The following is a 12,242-nucleotide window of genomic DNA, read 5'->3' as shown; positions in this document are numbered from 1 at the left end:
CTAGTCCACATCTCAGCTGCAGGAACAGAATCTATAAATAACAGGGACTAGCCGCTGTGAACTTTAAAGTCTAGTTGCCTAACTTAGATGAGGATCCCACTGGGATATCACATGTGAATAAGGGAAGCAAGATTTGATCTTGGATGGGGAATATCAGTTCAGCTGGATAGCTGATCAGTTTAGATGTAGTCAGATCTTCAGTGGATGTAAACTGGCATCATTCTATTGAAATGAATGGAGATACATTGATTTACACCAGCCAAGGATCTGTTTCTGTCTGGTTTGCATTTAGCAGGCAACCCCCCCATCTAAATCCAATTTTTCAAGGCTTCTGCATTACAGAAACCAGACAGATCATCTAGGGTCAGAAGCAATGAAAATTCTAACCCCCTGTGGAAATGTGGCCAAATGTAAAATTCTTTAAACTACTTCTGTGCATCAATTTGGTCATAAAATATAAAACATTTTCTGATGCTAATATAGAAACAGATAAGGTTTCCAGGATCACTATTTTCCTGCTCAGTCCTGCTCCATCAAAGACACTGGGAGTTTTGCCATAACTTCAGTGGGAGGAGGAACAAGTTCTTTATAATCATGATTTGGCCAGCACTCTGGAAAAATGCATTAGTTACAGCTTTCTATAGACTAGATGCATCAAAGTTTTTCCTCTGGTTCATAGCTTAAATCCTGCATAAAATCTATTCAGGATTTGTCTTTATAAAGTTTTTATTGACCTGTTTTGTAATACTACAGCCTACGACACTGGCAAGAAATGGTGCCTACCTCACTAGAACATTCAAGCAGCAAAAAAATAAAAATAAAAATCTTATGCTGCATTAAAATATAAGGCTTTGTGAAAGCAAGTCATGACATGGGGAGGAAACAGTGTCTAGCACAATGAGGCCCTGGTCCCTTTAGAACTACCATAATATAAATTTTTAATAATAAAAATAAACATTGGCTGATTCAAACCTCTCTTCTTTTACTTATCCCAGAGCTTACTTTTGTGATGAATGTAGCGAAATCAGACCCTCTTGACAGAATACTTATATACAAGCAATCCAAGCAAAACAAAATGCAAATAATTATGTCTTAAATGTTAAATACGCTGTAACAGTGAGCCCAGGGCTCTCTGTTCCTTTAAGAGGAGAAGCAGCCCAGCCAGAGAGCTCTGCAAGCTAGGCAGGGGGCAACAGCTGCTGGTTGCTGGGGCAACAGGGACAGTGGAGCAATTAGCAGCCAGCCCAGGCAGTTACCTGACTGGATGTAAGCAGGGCCCTGGGAGCATATAAGCCCAAGGCTGGGGCTAGCAGAGGAGTCTGTCCCTGGCTGCCACAGGGGAAGGAACTTCCCAGAGATACTGGGTTGCCCATTTGCTGCCTGTAGAAACACTGAGGCTTGGGGAGCTCAAAAGGAGCCTATGCCAGGAGGTATACTGGCACAAGAGGAAAAAAAAGGTTTGTCCTCTTCAAGGGACAGAGGGCTGCTTTCTCTGTTGTTGCTTATGTTACAGCCCAGGGGCTTATGATTTATATTACTGTTTTACTGGTGGCTTGGGATGAGGCTGGAAGGGGAGCTAAAGAAGCCTCATTAGTGCCCAGAGGGCACTTGACTCCTTTGAGCCCTGCCAGGGGCAGGCTCAGGGCTTGAGCCCTTATTAAGCTGAGAGTGGCACCAGAGAGGGCACAGCCACAGAGGGGCCAGGGGCCTAGCAGACAAGGGCCAAGGGCCCGCTGACTAAACGGGACAAAAAAAGCTAGTGCCTCAAAGCCAAGTCCGATTCAGTGGGCCTATGCTAGAAGGCCCACAAGATTAAAAGGGCAAAGGCCAAGGAGGCCAAAGCCCCAACAGAGGAAACGACATACTGGTAACAGCAGCAAGGCATGGGGTGTGGTAAAGGGGAGGATTTGGAGCCAAGCAATTAGCCCTTAAGGCTTTGGTGCTCTGCTGGGCACAGTTGACTACAGAAGCCCAGCCAGGGGCTTGGGACCAGTGGGATTGAGGCCTAGTGAAGCCCTGTGGGCAGCCTCTCTATTAATTTATATTTCCATCAAGGCATGGCAGGAAAGACAGGACAGTGCCCTAGGGGCAGAGCAGGGCACAGTTGCAGAGCCACCGGGGTGCATCACAGCCACCTGTGGGACCCTGACGTGTTACAAACACTCAACAAGAACTCAAAGCACAATAGCTCAGGAAGCAGATGAAAGAATCCTATGTAGCCGGATACATGTGGTGGAACTGGTTTTTTGCCAGTAGTCAAATAACAAGTAATCTAAAGAGCAACCGCATCCTCTTTTTTTCTTTATGAGGTAAAATGACCTGAAAGATTTGCTTAAATACAGTGTTATTCTGCTCTTTATTTTAAACTAGGAATTCAGTTCTTGTCCACCTGTTCTTCCTGGAAGATATTTTGGATGATTTAAGACACTGTAAGAAGAAGACAACTGAAGTTCCAAAAGAATACAATCAAAAGAGCTGTGATGAGAGGCTCAGTCTTCTTAAAAATGTTGGGGTGGGATGTTTCTTTCTGTTTGCTCCTACTTAAGTATCTCAAAATTGGTTGGAAGAAAAGACTTGTGTGAATGATTCAATAATACCCTTTGCCTATTCAATTAAAGACTGAGAAAGTTCCAAAAACTAATTATCTAGTCCTCCAAGGAATTCCTTAGTAAACCATAAAGGAGAAAATATGAAGGAAAAAAACAAGCAAAGAAAAAGGCAACACACACATGTTATTTAAAAAAACCTTTTAGAACTTGTTCATGCCTCATGGAGAAGCAAAACTAGCGACAAGCTGGGTTTTTTTTCGTTTTTTTTCTTCTGTACAGATTCTCTTAAAAAAATAGAGAACTGGTAATTAGTTCATAAACTATCATTTTAGATCTACTAAACTGGTGAAGTATGGACTTTCTTGGGGTCACTAACCACTGTGACATGAGACTGGACTGGAAGGAAGGAACTGACATTACAGTCCCAAGACAGCCAGCACATACTTTTCTAGTTATCAGTGACCAACACTGGCAAGGCATCTGTTGGAGATAATATGTTCACAGAAATGTCAGGCTCTTCTAACTTCTTTATCAGCGTAAATCACCCCAGGCACCTTTCAAGTGACGAGTCACTCTGAGCACAGGAGAGTTACATATAGAAAAAGAAGAAAGGAACATAACTAGAAGTGCTGAGCAGAGGTAAATGGCGTGCTTGTCAGCAGTGGAACCAATGGGGATCAAACCACTTACGGTACTTGTATGAAAAGCTAAACTAATTTTAAGATACCTTAAACTATTATGGATATAATCAACTTCTACTGCAAAAGGAACTTATTTAAAATCAGCCTTCGATTCCATGCACAAAGTTGACAGTGCCTCAGTCCAAAGTTCTTCAAAGATTATGAACTCAATTATTCACTCCCTGAAAAATCAAAACACTTGTTGCAACCAAGTCATAGTATGATTGTTGTTCATTTGTTGTTTATTTAGCTTTCCAAGGCTCTTTTCTTAGAGTTACAGGGAGTCTACACTAAAGAGGCTTTTCTGGTATAGTTATATTAGTAAAACAGCAACAACAAAGCCCTAGAGGGAAGATACGACTGATCTCTTTTGCCAACATATTTAAATCACCTCCCTAAAAATATAAGTCATCCTGGCAAAAGGACTTTTCCAGCTATAAGCTGTGTCTACATATGACATTTTGCTAGGAGCGCTATGTTAATTAGAGGTGTAATCTTTCATATTTATAACAGACATAGCTATGTTTGAGAACATCATAATATGGGTCTGTTGTATGTCTACTATAGGAAGTCTTATTGCTTTAATAATACTACCATGGTTTTGAAAGGTACCAGTGATTTGCTGATTACAATACTAGGATAGTTAAAGTGATAACCATCCCTACAACAAATGGTAAAGATATTAGTAAGCAACCATTGATCCTCTGGATCATGGTGTACACGTAAGAGATCTAGTCAGATGCCTGATGAATCTGCTTGTGGCTGACAAGCCCAATTCAAGAGTAATGCAGCTTGTTCCAAGTTTCACAAATACATACATTGTCTGAGTTAGAGTCCAAGTTTAGAGCACGCTGCTTTTTCTCTTTCTCCCTCTTTGCTCTGGATCAAAGCTGCTTCATGTTGAGCTGCGCTCAGTGCCAGATGTTCTCTCCAGTTCGGACGAGATTCTGCACATTCTTCCTAGCTTTCTACATTAATATTGTAGAAATACTTCATGTCATTTTTGTACACATTGTGGTACTGCCATAGAGGGTGACCCTGCTTTCTAGAACCATCTTGAATCTCACTATATAAAATATTCTTGGGGATATGGTCTCCTCCCATTCTCTTGACATGGCCAATCCAATCACAACCTCCTCTTCTTGGTAATGGTTTCTAAGTGTGTCAGTCCTGCACACTCCAGTACCTCTGTATCTAGTATTTTGTCTTCCCACTTTATTTTCAGGATCTTGCACAGACTTCTCATGTGAAAGCTGTTCAGTGTCTTGATGTGCCTAGAAAATGTAGTCCATGTTTCTGAACCATAAAGCAGGGAAGACAGCACACACGTTTCTTAGATTCACATTTTCACCTTAGCTGATAGTTTGCTGTTATTCCATGCACATTTCTGTAATGGCCCAAAATTCTGATCTACTTTTCGAATTCTGTTAGTCAGTTCAGCCTAAAGGTCAAGAGTCCTGCTGACTGTAGAACCCAAGTAGCAAAGGCTGTCAATAACACCAACAGATTTATCCTCCAGAGTGATGTCAGGTATTAGTTCTTCCTTGGTACATAATCACAGTTTTCTTGAGACTAATTGCCATCCTGAAGCTCTTATGTGACTCAAAAAATCTGCCCCAGAGATTGTGTAGGGAAGATTCAATGTAGGCAACCAAGGCTGTGTCATCCATAAGCAGGAAATCTCTCAGAACTAGTTCTTTCATCCTGGTTTTTATTTTAAACCATGCAATGTTGAGCAAGCCTCCGTCCAGTCAGGCTTGTAGATAAATGCCATCATTGCTGTCCTTGAACACAAGAAGAAGTAGGAATAAAAAGTAGATGTTAAAAAGCACAGGGGCTAAGACCCATCCCTGTTTCACCCCATTGTTGATGTCAAAGGTGCTTGATTCTTTGTTTTCATATGCTACAGGTGCCTTCATACCTTGATGTAATGAGCAAGATGTTCAACAGTTTGGGGTTCGACCCAGTTTCTTCAGAACAGTAAAAAGGCCCTGTCTGTTGACTGCATTGAAGGCCTTCATCAGATTGATGAGGGCTATGTACAGTGGTATTAATTTTTCTCTATACTTCTCTTGCAGTTGCTTGACCAAAAATATCATCTCAGTGGTGGAATGAGAATGCAAGTATTGGTATATGATGTGGGTCAAATGTGGACACAGTTATACCAATATAGCTGTGTTGCACACTTGTAGAGTAAAATCGTCTCTCCCTGAGCAGAGCAAGCTATACTGGTAAAAGCGGACTTTTGATGTCTGGAGCTTTTGTTGGCATAGCCATTGGCTGATAATGCCTCTTCACAGTCCATGACCAACAGGGCTTCCAAGTAAGGAAAAAAATTAACAAGCAACTAACAACTCATACATAGTAAATATATGCTAATTATACAATAAATATGTTCTTATTCTTTGAAAAAATGCAAAGATGAGTGCAGATAACACTCTCTTTGTAGCTTCTTTTCCAGTATACCACAGCACTGCAGCAATATATACTTTACTTATAAGTCCTAGTGGCTGAAGTAGATGGAAAAACTAGTTTTGGGGATCTGAGCTCCCTCTCTATTTCCGGCATGCTATTTGGGCCAGAGGGGAAATCAGTTCTGCTTCTAACAAGCCTCTGCATCCTCATTCAGCATCCTTTTTATGTGCAACCTTGTACACAAAATGTACATACAATACTAAACTGATGTATGCTGAGTTTAAAAAACCCAAACACAAAGCTGCATTACTTTAATATAAGCAATTTAACATTATTCCTTTAGTGATATCAAAACTCCATGTGTAGACTAGGGCTTAGGCTTACTGTCACACACAATTACCCAATTTGTATCCACCCTCCTAAAAACTGCTCATACAACTCCATATGCATTTTGTATGTCATTGTGTGTTAAATCTTTTTGAAATTGTGGCCTCTTATTTCAAGTCTGCAGATCTCATAAAACAAATCCTTTTTTATAATCTGGACTGACCTTTTAAACTTTTTGGTACAATTTCAATTACGGAATGTAAACATTGCAGAAAGTTTGTGCACAGATAAGAATAAGGTTACTTATATTGTATTTCACTTGCACTAATGGAAATATAAACTTTTTCATGCTAAAACTAAAGTGGTAAATTTTAGTCTTTCAACACACTGAGCTCTTTCAATTGCTCTCCTGTTTGTTTTATCTGTCCAGCCCCTGTGTTGGGGAATGGATTTTCTCCCTCAAGCCCCTGGCAATTCAATTAATAAAGCAAGAGGTTATGTAAGTGCAAAGAAAATTGTAGAAAAAATGTAAGTGAAAGGCATTTGTTTTTTAAAAAGTACATGAATAACTGAAAAGTGGTTAAACTGATGTTGTCCAAACTTTCTAAATATTTTCAACTTTGGGTTGAAAGCAATCACAAGAAATTTCAGGCCCAAATTTCTGAGAAAATTGTGAGCATCTGTAAAAAAAAATTCAAAAGAGGATTTAATTATAGTGTCTGCACAGGAATGCTCTAACATGTGCACATAGTCTAGTCTATCCATGAATGGACTCAAAAGGAATATGAAAAAAAATGAGTGGGAAGTCTGAATCTGCTTTTAAACTTCAGGACTGCAAACAACACCTGAACCAACAATGTTGATACCAGTACCTCTAGTATGCTGAGGAATAACACAGCTGAATGCAAATTCAAATTGTACACCCTAAATTCATGTCTAATCTCTTCGGACACCAGTTTTAGGCCAATCTTTGTATTCCTTGCATGTCTAAAGCTCCCACTAAAGACAATGGAATTTTAGCCTGAATTAGAAAGACAGAGTCATTTCTTATCTTTATGACAAACTATGTCCTGATCTATGCAACTTGCCAAAGTTAAAGTGGGTAACATAGTATATGACCCAATATCAAAAATGACAGATTCCAGAAAATGAGTCATGGAGGAAACTTAAATGATGCAGGACTTTTTGTACTGCGCATGTGTGTGTGAGCGATGGAAATTCTGATTCTGATATTCTTATTCCTGATACAAATAATTTTTAATAATAAAATAAGTGGACACCAACTGTGTGTCAAATGGAACAAATCTGGGTAATAAAATGCCTGACAGTCCCCAAAATCCCTGTTTTGTTATAAGAGGAAAATAAAATTAATGTTAAATTCCATAGGGAAAGGTAAACAAAATGAATTAATAAATGGAATAGACTATTCTGAATGGAATATAAGACTTTCTGAATGTAAAACCAAGTCCTCACCAGAAAGCATTTATTCACAAAGATACTTTGGTTGACATCCTAGCCTTCCTGAAGTCATTGAGAGTTTTAACAGTGATTAGCATCTAGTTTCAGGAATGGCAAAGTAGAGGGAAGCTTCCCAGCTGCATAACTAGGAGGCTTGCAAAGTTGTCAGAGAGCAAGGCCTTCCAAACACCTGAATGGCAAAGAATTATGGGGACTAATGAGCTGTTTCTATTCGTCCTTGGTCTGTTAACAAATGTCTCTGACTCTTTAGCTCGCTCTGTGCTAGAATCTTTTGCTGTCAAATAGGAGTTGATTTTATGGCATGTCTATACGGTCAAAAGCCCTAATGCAGATCCAGTTTTTCAGCATAGAAGTGTTTTTGCCAGGATAACTTATTTTGCTCAGATGATCACTGACTGTAAGCCATACAAGCAATAGCACTTTTTCCAAATATAAGACACATCTATATTTGAAAGTGTCCAATATAGCTACACTAGCAAATTTATTCTAGGGCAGACCTAGTGTTCCTGGCTGTTTTCTTTGCTGTCATAACCTAGTCAGTGCTCTTGGAAGATGCTGTCTTCATGGCACGTTAAAACCATGGGATATGGTTAAAACTAGGGATATGTTGCACTTTGCTCAGGTAGATGCACTTGCAGTAGCAAAGAGAAGTACTGTACAGGTTGTATAAAGCAGTCTGTTGTAACTACACAGCAGAACCATGCTAACACGCATCAGCCGCACAGGACCTCCAGCTACATATATATTCACGTTTTCCCATGCAAGATTATACAAAGAGATTTTACCATATACATTCTCTCTTTTCATCGACATGTCAACTGTTGTAGGTTAGAATGTGTTAGTAATTGTCAGCATCAAAATCTGGAATAATTCTATCTAGTCAGATACGTTTCTTCACTTTCAAAGAAACAGCTCTTATTTAAAATTGCTTCCAACGCATGTTGTGAGTGGGACTGAATAAATCAGCTAGCAAAATGCATAACTTAAAAAAAATTCTAAAACCCAGTCAGGATTTAATAAAAATGTCTCTGAGGTACATAAATCATGTCCCTAATAGAGTATTTTTCAATTTCCAATGCTGCATGGAGAATCTTAAAATGCTAACAGATGTAGGAAAGGAGAAGTACAATTCCCTCTATTCTGTCTACACATATACACACATACATGCACACACACAAAGAAAACAACAACAGACTCTAAAATATGAATATTGCTTTTATATTTACCACTATAAAGACAATTCACTTGAAAGTCTTTCTCTCTTTAAATTGTTTCTGTGGTAACACATCTGGTGCAGTAACTCTGGGCCAGAACCTTAACTATCTTGGAACAAGTGAGTTATGTTGTTGTTATTGTCTGCAAGAATGTGAAGCACAGATAGATCTGCACACCCATGATCATGCAACCCCTGCACAGCCTGGCAGAATATGTGCTATTGACTCTTATACTCAGTGATAAATTATCAGCTGAAGGTATTTCTATGATCGTTAGGGAAAAAAATAACTCTTGAAATTGCACTCGTTATGCATCTGTATTTTTAAATCAAATGAAGAACATTTCACCATCACTATATGTGGTGTGTGGAAAAGTGGAAGAAATCCTCAGCTGAGAGAAATAAGGATCATTTCCAGATCACAGATCCAACTCTCCCTGTATAAAGGAGAAACTAATAATAGTTAGTACTTATTATCGTCTAAGTGCTATATAAACATTGTCTAACCTTTACCACATTGCAAAATTATCACCATTCTGCTGAGGTGAAACCAGAGACACTTCTCTAAGGCCAAAATCATCAAAAATGCCCGCTAATTTAGGTGCTTCCATTTTTGGATACCCATCTTGAAATGCATAGCACATGATTTTCTGAGTTACCGAGGACCTAAAGATCTCCTTGACTTTAACTGCAGTTGTGGTTACCTAGCAACATAAGCTTGTTCCTTGAATATCTCAGTTGGGTCAGTCAGAAATTGAGGCACTCCAAATTACTGACCGCTTTGGAATATTGTAGCTGGAACAATATATTTAAAGTTATATGGAGAGAAAAGGACAAAAACAGGAGCAGAATCCAGTAGTCCTGACTCCCAGTTCGTTCAAATGACAAGTAGAAAGTTGCTTTGTTCTAACAGCTGACCTAGAATCTGAAAGTCAAGACAGGTTTCTCAGGCCATGACCAGATGTATATTTGAAGTGCTCCGAATTCTGCTCCATTTTGGAGTGATGCAGTGCTGCACTGATATATGACTACCTGCCACTGCAGTGATTCAAAATAGCCATGACAGCATGCAATGGTAGTTCTCTCCAAACAAGGGGTTGCTCAGTCCTCCAGAATCTCCCAGTGCTCTACTCTTACTCCCCAGGGTGGACAACCAAAGAGTGCTCTCCTGTGCACTTAACAGTTATTGGTAGCCTCCAAAGCCCAAAAGGCATGTAAGAAATCCACGCAAGGGATCTCTCTCTCCAGCCTTCCCCTTCTCCTAGCCCCAAAAATAGATAGCTATCTATTGATCTATAAATATAGGTATATATAAGTATATTTATATTTACTGATCTATATACTTCTATATAGCTATATCTATATAGCTATAACCCAATGAGGTCTATGAGAGATATTGTCAAGGTGAAATTGAGATAGACACCTCAAAGTAAAAAGACTTCAGTTGGAAATGTATTATAGTGCAACGGCTGGAACAGAAACCATGGTGCTTTACCTTAACTCATTAGCTTAACACTGAGTAGCAGGAGTTAAAAAACAGTGTGAATATATTTCTCCCATTCCACTGAGCATATCAGTGTTGAACACATGGAAGGAGCATATCTGATGAATAGGAAGGTGCCATTTTATAGTTATTTTTATGCACTTTAAGTTCTCTGTAAAACAGATTTACCTAATTTGAAACAGATTAACCTACTTCTTATTCAGTTAACATACAGACTGGATCTGTGATCTATGGTTATATCATTTCCAGTAATAATGATAAAGAAAATATAATGGTCTTGGGGTCTTCCACAATCACTAACAGTCAAACTCAGTGACTGGTTGAAAATCAGTTATTTCCCTTAAAGGCATCTTCCACAGAAATCATGGCCACAGACCTTTTCTCTTGAAGAAGTATAAGTTTTAACAAACCTGTACTCAGGGAGAATAAATTGGCAACAGAAATGGAAAAGTTAGAAAGAGAGGATAAAAGCTGGTATTTTAGCAATAGGCCCAGATGTCCCTCCTGAGCTGTTGGCGGTGCTGTTTTCAAATCAGAATTAAACCCAGGACCCAGAGCACCTAAAGTCATTAAAGATCTGTTCATGTTCTTTGCAGGACTTGCTGTCTGTGTAACTTTGTGTTGTCATCAGCCCATCATCATCCCAACTCCAGTATTGGCCAAATTACAATTTGGATAATTGCATTCTGCTTGCTCCCTTCATTTTGGCTTTTTGACTAAATCACAGATGTATAATAAATTTATATTGTACGCTTTATTTATTCATATTTTATACATAAAATATCTCCTCTCCTTCCAGTCTCTCCCTCTCTCCATTAGCTCCATCTAAACAGTATCATTAATTACTTTCCTTGAGTCCCTTTCCCACAGGGCTCACATTTCCAGTAAGCTGTCCTCCCCATGGGCTGGACCTGGCATTCCTTTTTGTCTGTAAAATACCTACCATATTCTGTTTCAAGGGGCTAGCTCTTATATTTACAAAGTGATGAGTTCAGGTGAAAAACAGGATGAGGTTGGTGGATTCATTGGCCATTGACCACTGCCCCTTGTGGAGGGGAGTACTCTATAAGAGTAGAGGTGTCAAAGTCACATGGGGCCCCAAGCCAGATCTGGACCACAGGGGCTCCTCACAGGTTGGACAGGAACCATGAGGAGCCTTGCAGGCCAGATCTGGCAATAGCAGTGGTAATGGGGCAAGTGGTGGCAGGCCATAAATAGGATCAACTACATTGCTAAACCTACATGAGTGTACAAGTTGTTCTCAGAGTCACACTCTACTAGACAGCACTAGTAGACCCTTTATAAACAGACCCTTTATAAAACAGCCTATGTTTGGTGTGAAATATCTCTCAGGGTGAACTTTACTCAGTTCACTTCCCTTCTATATAACCCTCCTTTGCCCACTTATCATTACTGCTTTATCCACATCAGTTGAGACTGACAACTATTACAATATTTTCTAGTTGGCCGGTGAAAAAACAGGCTTGGAAAGAAGAAGACTTATTTCTAGCAATGCCGTGGCAGATGCAAGAGCGGCAGTCCCACGCTCTTCCCCCACACCACATCCATCTTTCTGCTTTCCCAATTCTGCGGCGCGTCCTTCCTGGACGAACAATTCAATTTCCATCTGGCCCCACTGACTCGACGCGCGGTTTAAAGGCGCACTCAACAGTGTCAGAAGCAGAATGGAGCTGGGCTCCTGCCCAGAACCGAAGTCCCCACTGATGAGCCAATACAACATCATCACCTTACAGTCAAAGAGAGGATTTAAAAAGGGTAACCAGCCCCAGCAAACCCCGCAGTGCCTGCTTTTCCACCTGCTCCAGGGACCCCCCCACTGTCGGATTTGAAGGCGCCGGCAACTTGGGTCTAGCTTAACCCCAGAAGCAGCAGCATCGCTCGGCGGTGCCTGTGCATCCGGGGCAGCTTGCACCCCCGTAGGATCGCCTGCGCCTGGGACCCGCTCCGGGCCGGCTGGCGCCACCCTCCAGCCCCGGCCCCCCGCGCCGGGCACCGCACTCACCCCGGGCTCGTCCCGCGCGGCTCTGCCCTGCTCTGCGCAGCGAGGTGCCCTG

At 40.5% G+C, this 12,242-nt stretch overlaps 1 protein-coding gene across 2 annotated transcripts in view; it reads right to left on the bottom strand.

Annotated features, from left to right (window-relative positions):
* FAM65C (family with sequence similarity 65 member C) overlaps positions 1-12,242 on the bottom strand; it is an 86,041-nt gene that overhangs the window by 54,763 nt on the left and 19,036 nt on the right. The window contains exon 1 of one of the 2 annotated variants that reach the window (XM_019510245.1): positions 12,191-12,239. The exons of the other annotated variant lie outside the window; for it this stretch is intronic. The gene's annotated coding sequence lies outside the window, so the exon portion shown is untranslated. Of the gene's footprint in view, positions 1-12,190; positions 12,240-12,242 lie in introns of those variants that run through there. 2 annotated transcript variants of the gene reach the window in all.

The sequence above is a fragment of the Gavialis gangeticus genome, unplaced genomic scaffold (genome assembly GCF_001723915.1).
Source record: "Gavialis gangeticus isolate Ggan-Ray unplaced genomic scaffold, GavGan_comp1, whole genome shotgun sequence".
Classification (NCBI taxonomy): Eukaryota; Metazoa; Chordata; order Crocodylia; family Gavialidae; genus Gavialis; species Gavialis gangeticus.
Note: the sequence above shows the minus strand (reverse complement) of the source record. Positions and strands in the feature narration are given on the sequence as shown.